Source organism: Crassostrea angulata, chromosome 2, assembly GCF_025612915.1.
Source record: "Crassostrea angulata isolate pt1a10 chromosome 2, ASM2561291v2, whole genome shotgun sequence".
NCBI lineage: Eukaryota > Metazoa > Mollusca > Bivalvia > Ostreida > Ostreidae > Magallana > Magallana angulata.
In genome coordinates this window covers 53,594,085-53,602,248 of record NC_069112.1, presented here as the reverse complement: position 1 = coordinate 53,602,248, position 8,164 = coordinate 53,594,085, and the positions used below count along the sequence as shown (strand labels likewise).

The 8,164-nt window shown below is 32.7% G+C and overlaps 1 pseudogene; it reads right to left on the bottom strand.

Moving 5' to 3' along the window:
* Positions 1 to 1,622: 1,622 nt before the first annotated feature.
* On the bottom strand, positions 1,623 to 6,671 carry LOC128170537 (multiple epidermal growth factor-like domains protein 10; annotated as a pseudogene).
* Between the last annotated feature and the right edge of the window lie 1,493 nt (positions 6,672 to 8,164).

The following is an 8,164-nucleotide window of genomic DNA, read 5'->3' as shown; positions in this document are numbered from 1 at the left end:
CATGACACCTTTAAATCAGATCATTCTCATTTAAGTTTAAACATTTTAAACATGACAGTAACCTTTGCAAGTTTGGAAACTCACAATAAAAATTTTTGTTATACTTTCATGTTAAATACTGAAATCTGATTGGTTAAGATGCAGTTAATAATATTTACTATTACCCTCAGCGTTAGCAACGCACTTGGCAACGGGTAACATTAAAAAATGTTACATGCGCGAAAATTATGCGCGTACGGTTCGCTGTAGAATTCACGTTATTCCTATATAAAAGCAGTAAAATTTTCTTAAAATTTTTAAAAAAGACATTCAGTATAACAAAATAAATAGTGCCTGTTTGGGAGGATAACAGTTGAAATTGACACCCCTCGAAAACCATTGTCAACCTCCGCTTCGCGTCGGTTGACAATGGTTTTCTCGGGGTGTCAATTTCAACTGTTACCCTCCCAAACAGGCACTATTTATATAATAATGTAATATTGGAATAGATTCTGCCCTTTAAGAATTTAATGATGAAAAAGAAAGTATTCCAGATATAAACTACATAGTTATGACTTCATTTGTCAAACCAGCGTACGACTAATGCGCCAATTGACCTTTGGTAATCCGGCTTGTAACTGCACCTGACCAGGGAAGGTTTGCTGGCGTACACCGACCTCGCCAATTTGGAAATCCAGTGTAGATCTCGCTTATTTTATTCAATTTTGGCGGATAGCTCATGGTTAAATGTTAAAATAATATGATATTTGAAATGATTTAGCCTATTTATTGATTGTATGTAAAGATTAAACAGTTTTTAAAACGCAATAAAATAATGTTTAATTCGTTTACGCTACACAAGTTTGTTTATATGCGAGGTAGACGATATATAAATACTGCAGAATGTAGATTTAAGATATAATTCAAGCAGATAATATTATTTTGTAATTTTGAGGGGAAACTAGTAAAAAAAACCTATGCATTTTGTGGTACTAGTAATGTGTATTGATTATGACTTAGTTTATCTGTTACCATGGTTACATAAACATTTCTGACAACAACATTTGCCTCAATTTGGTTTTAAGCCGGTTGATTTCTTCGCCAATTTGCCGTTTTTTCCGGGCATATGACTGACACATTTAAACGTATTCCGATATGCGCTTGGCATTTTTTAAAGTTAAACTTTGAACCACTCCTGGGGTCACAATTAAAAAAAAAAGTTAAAATTTACACTATATATATAAACCTTGTTGTAAAATTACTTTATAAAACATGTTAAATTTTAGGTGATAATGCATTTCTATTGAAAAAAACAACAATAAAATGATGATTTTTGTAAATACTCACAAATAATTATATGCCTATATTAATAAATTTTTATAAGAGTTAAGGAAATAAATATTGCTATGGAAGAGTGTTTTATTTAAATTTTTTTACATGTAGAAAATTTAAAAGAAAAATGTTTAAAATACATATACATGTAAGTCATGCAGTTGTAGAAAAGCAAGATAGTTTACCCTACAGTGTAACAAATGAAACATAAAATTGTTTTAAACAAATGTTGTGCCATATGCCACATTTTGATGCTTTGTAGCTTTAGCTCTATGTTGAAAATCTCTCAAAAGATGTTTAGTTGCTGGCGGTTTCAGTTGGAATAACTATGAATTTCTTCATATGTTTTGGATTTGTCAACCTCTTCAAGTTCTGTATATTGATGATCCTTGTCCTCTGAAAATTTTGTCAAAATATCCAACTCATCAAATCTAAATATGCAAAATAAAATGTCTATCTTATATTTTGAAGCAAAGCTTAATTTTTTTTCAAACGATCCTAAAGACAAGAATAAGTCTAACCTCAATCTGGAAAATTTCGCTGCAATAAAAGTCAGATTTAAAATCATACAACACCACATTAGATAGATAGATAGATAGATAGATAGATAGATAGATAGATAGATAGATAGATAGATAGATAGATAGATATTACTATAATATAGTAGATAGATAGATAAAGGTATGATCACAAACCTAGGAATATCTTCAATAATTCTTAAAGATTGAACATAAATTCATTCTAGGTATTTCATCAATGTAACGAACCGGCATTTCTTTTCCAGATGACAAAATTTATCAGACTTCCTGTGACAATAATCAGAACTGACACCACGACAAAAACGATGTGGTAAATTTCTCTGCATGAACTAGGCTGTGTGTTAGTAACTTTAAATGAAACTAAATTTAACGTTAAGTAAAACTCATCCATTCAATTTTGAATGACATAACTAGGATGCATCGTCGCCAGTATATGAAAGAGAGTTTAGTTAGTTATACCATGCAACGTTACTTGCTGATCAAATGTTAGGATTAATTGTTTGTTTAGGTTATATTAAACGATTGTTTCCCTGTTTTTTTCACAAACGGTATATGTCAGTTGTAATGAAAGATTATAAATATGTTTTATTAAACTAATCAAATAATAACATTTAGAATTGTTTTGCTTTAAAACGTTACAATTTTGAATACACTTTTCTTCATTTTTTGTCATTGTTTTTAGAGCTCTTTTAAAATCAGTTTCAGTTATACAACTGACTTGAATTAGATTTCAGTTTTAAAAAGTACAAAGTAAACTTACTTTGATTACATGTGATTCCTGTCCAGCCTGGTTTACACCCACCGTCACATCGTCCTGTAAATCTGTCACATTGACTGGTAACAATACAGTTTTCACTACAACGGTAACTGCAATTCCGCCCATAATATCCTGATTGGCATCCTGCAACAAGTTTTGCTCATACAAATGTGGTACATGTAACAGTCTAAATTATCAATAATGATTATCAAAAATTGACACCTTCCTGACAGGAATCGCCTAGTACCCCTTCAGAACATCCATGGAGACAGGTACCGTTGATGTGGTGACACGTCTCTCCATTGCTGCAGTTACCACAGATAAAAGCACAAGCCTGTCCGTAGGTATTTTTGTTACATACTAAAAATCGAAATCAGAAATCTGTATTATTTCCTTTTTTTTAATAACATATATCATCAACCATTGCAGGGAATATGAATAATTTAGTATCATACGTTTTTGAGTCGAATAAAAATATCCTCGTTATTTTAAGCTAATCAAAGAGCATAAGGAATCCCCATCGCTTTTTTAACTAAATCATTATTGTTATGTAATAATTAAAATAATCGGAACGATTTATTGGGGTGTTTATCTAATATATACATGTATGAGTTTTTACATACAAACATTGCAGAAATGTCATTTGTAACCAAAACTTCATCCCTTTATGACAATGTGGCTTTTCGATACAATGAATACAATTATACTGACAATTTACTCCATTTCTTTTTCCTATTTCACAGTTCAAAAATACAATAGGCAACGTAATACGTAATATTGGAAGTAAAAAAAAAGATCATGTGCTACATATATTGCATAAAATGAGACATAGTTTTATTTCAAGCAGATTCTATGGACAACACATTGCAGAATGTGTACCGTGAAAATTGTTTTTAAAAACGTACAAATTATTATTTAAATTGCATTCCGTCAAAAAATATTCCCCTTTCTAAACATTAGCAAATCTCAATGATAAACCTGTTAATAAAGATTTGACCTTATTTGCTGTTATTTAACATCAAATAAAGAAAAAAACCCACAATACCACAATTTCATACACATACCCTGGTTACAATTTAGACCCTTATATCCTCGGTAACAACTTAAACAGTGACCTGAATTAAGGTCACACTTCCCGTCTTTGCAGTTTTTGGGACATGAATAAATACAATCGTCTCCATAGGTTCCTTTACACCCTATTGAGATAAACCAGTCCAAAAACCCCAAATTTTTCTATTGTTTTTTTTTTAGGAATTTGTGATGTACATGGGTACTACTTTAAACAATGTATTAAATTACAAAAAATGTAAGCAGGGCTGTTTTTTAATATTAAAACAGTTTCAATATTTGATCTGTCTGACTCACCGTAGACTTTTACCTCACAGAGTTCATTATAAGCATATTGTGAATAGAAGCTAGGATACTGAACACCCGCTCTACGTTCATTGTAGTAGATGACGTAACGTCCTTGTAGAGTGCACTTAATGTGCTGGTCTAATGACAACATCGTAACGTTGAATGGTTCATATCGATAACAGAGGTAGCCATCGTGTTTAGAGGTTGTGTTGGAAACATAGACAAAAACTCCTGCCACCCTTCCTATAGATAGATAGATAGATAGATAGATAGATAGATAGATAGATAGATAGATATTACTATAATAGTCCTTTGCAGAGCAAATGATTAGAGATAAATTATAATTCAATCAAAGTACTGAAGTACTGACGGGAGTTGATTTTATCGATTATCATTTATTTTAAAATCAACTTATCTTGCATGGCAAATAGTTTCTAGTCTGTATTTGAATTACGCACTTTTTTATAATATGAATTTTTAGACTTTTCCGACAAGAATTTCGCGAAACCCAATATGAATCATGCTGTGTATTATTTAAAGAAAGATTTTAAACTATCATTAGTAATCGAAACAATTCTAAAAAATGTATGGATCCAAGCACTATTGCAATCGCAGCTTTTCGTGCCTTTCCGCAGAGCTCGGAAAAACACCTCGAATGTATTAACATTACCGAATGTTAGAATTTTATACAAATGGATTCACTTCCCATTAAAACAAGTGTCGGCTAGGCAGCCTTGTATTTCGCTTCTGTGGTGTATTTTAGGGTATATCATTTACTTTATTGAAATCAAACTTACATCTCAACAGATCGTAAAATGTGTTGAATTTATATCAAGTTTTTTTTAAAAAGGGGGTTGTCATGGACGTCTAGGTAAGACACTCGAGGTGTTTTTCCGAGCTTGCCGGATAGGTCTGAGAAGTTGCGATTGGCACTATTGATCGAACTATAGTCTCGTTCAACCAGACGCTCGGCTGTCTCCGTTAATCTCCGACAAGCAAGAGAGCATATCTGCTTGTCGGAGATTTACGGAGACAGCCGAGCGTTTGGTTGAACGAGACTATATTAAACTCTGCCGTAAGAATACATGAGACTACAAAAATATCTAAATTGTTCGTATTATATGAAATCTGACTATTTTCAAAGTGTTTATAAATAAGTTTCCTTGAAAAAATGCTTCAGCATACATTACATCGAATTTTTCTTTTATTTTCAAGAACTAAGTCTTGTCAGCGGTGATGATTTGTGCTGAGGTCCAAACACTGTTTCACTTTCGGTTTGCCAGAGTAACTGCATAGGAAAGTTGATTAAAATCAACTCCCAAAAAATTCAAAATGATTGATGATATGGATATTTACAGCAATGGTCAAGATGCAATATGAAAATGTCAACCAAAACATATACGTAAATTAAGTAGCATTCCTATTAAACAAAACGTATTTCTGAAGAGTTGCAATATAATGATAAACATGTGATATTGAATTAAAAACTAGATATATGATTTGCTTGATCAAACAGTCATTTAATTGATTTTTCAAAGACTCGACGGTTGTGTAAATTATTCCGCATGCTTACAATATTATCCGATTTCAAAAGAAATGTTTTAGCATATCAATACATTATAAGACTTGACCAGTCGCATTTTAATGTTCAGACTTTATTATAAAGAGTAACACTGTTTTAGCCAGTGTAAATATTTTCGAAAGATGAGAAACCTCTAATTTCAACGTTTCAACCTCGGGCGTATTATATCCAATTTCTGCTCGTAATTATGCAGTTCAAATAGTACACAATGTAAAAGCGGACGATTTTTGGATTAATAATACAATAGTGTTTGCTATTGCATTGATAATATTTGTTGAAATAACTTTACAAAAATAGCAAGATATTCATGTTATTACAAAGCAAAAACTTTTTGTACACTATTTTCCAACACAGCTCAAAAAACTATAATAGAAAATATTCAACAAACAAGAACATTTTGAGGTACTATGCAATCAATACAAAATAAATATATATGATTGCATTAAGGTTATAGGAACAATAAACCAAAAAACTGCGAAGATAAAAAAAAAACCGCAGGCTGCATATGTGCTAATCAAATTCAATCTCTTTAGAATTTTTTTAAATGCCTACTGTGTCTGTCCTTCATATAGTAGATGTTTATGTGATTGATGCTCTCTACTCTCCCCAGATCTACTCTCCATGTAGCACTGTATTTGCCATCATCAGATATTGTACATTGCCCCCATTAGCTCTACGATCAGTGTACATCCCGTCCACCGCATTCTCACTACCAAAGTCTCTAGTTTTGTCTGGCCAGGGATACTGCTCCCAAGTAGGCTGATGAAGTGCTAGATTTTCTGTACGAATGCAAATCGTAAATTAAATCATGTATGTACAAAAACAGAATTGAACTCATTTAATACATTATTATCATCTCCTTTTGTATAGGATCTAGTATCTAAATAAATTTACTTATTTTTATTTCTCCAAATGTTTACTTATATTGATAATAAATGTGTTCTAGATAAATATGAAAAAAATATCTCAATAATATAAATCGCAAATATCAAATGGATACATACCCAACCCTTGAATATGTGCGATATATAACAACACATTCAGTATAAGGAATCCCATAATCTGTAAAACAGACCTTACATTAGTTCGTGTACAAACAAATGACACATATGCAATGTCAACAACACTTTGCGTCCACAAATGCACCTGCGTAAAGGACATTTTTTTTTACAATACCTGTGCAACCAATCGACGTGAAATTTATTTCAAAACCTGTCTTTCCTGTTTTCACCGAACCAGGAAGTCATTTCGTAAATCAAATCTAATTGCGCATTCAACACGATTTTATCGATTCACATATCTTTGCATCTTTACATGATCCAGTGTCTTTGCATGTGAATACACTACGTATCGATTTTGTACTATATCACCCATAATACAAATGACACCAAATTGAGGCGCCAGTGGGGTTTACTTATTTATTTTTAAATATCTAATCGTACGATGGCTAAAAATTATATAAATATAAGTAATAAGGAATCATTCTTTGAATATTATGAGGTGATAATTTCGGTCGGGGCGTGATCAAATCTATCATAAAGCCCTTCGGGCTTTATTGGATTTGATCACGCCCCGACCGATATTATCACCTCATAATACTCAAAGAATGATTCCTTGTTCCTTATTTCAATGCCTAAATAAGGGGTTGAAGAAATAAAGAATATGAAATAATTACCTTGCTCGTCTAATGTTCTTACCAGCCTTACCTGGTTATTTTTAAAAGGTGTATTAAAAATGAAAACTTAATGAAGACAAGAGGCCCATGGGCCACATCGCTCACCTGAGGAACAATAGGTATGATAAAGTCAGCTTAATGGAGTCATAATACAAACAATCTGGACAATGTACAATAATACATGTAGATCCTGTATAAATAAAATCCATTTTCCCCCTTGGAACTCGGATAGCCCTGATTGCTGCCAAAATTTACAAGAGCAGACTTTAATCACCGCTCCTGCACATATATAGGGACTCAACTTTACACAGGCAGGGATGACCGCACACTTACGCAACTCAACAGGTACCAACGTTTACGCAAGCAGGGATGACCGCACACTTGCGCCATCAGCTCAACCTAACGCAAGCAGGGAGTGCCGCACACTTGCGCTAGAAAGGCCTGAACACCAGCAGGGATGACCATACATTAGCGCTCCGCCGCAACCACCACCAATACAAGCAGGTATGACTGCACACTTGTATTAATGCGATACAGGGCAGGAATGAACGCACACTTTGTATCGAAGGTTAGAAAACACGTAGCTTAGATAGAGCAGGGATGTTCACACACTCAATCTATCCATACCTGTTCAAGTTTAACGTCAAACAGTCGCTCATCATAATGCAATAGACACAGTCCCTATATATGTGCCGGCCTAAAATAATTCATAGTCTCTAAAAATTGGAAATCAAAAATAAACAAACTAATCCGGCCTAAACCAAAACTTCTTATGCAGAACAACTTATATACATTGAATATTTATTATTGTATAAAAAATAATCATCACAATAATTGGTTAACAGTGGATGCATTTATTAAAATAATCAATAATCAATAAATCAAGGGCAATAACTCAATACAGTAATACAAAAAGATTCTAATGAAAAAATAGCTGCCTGCTT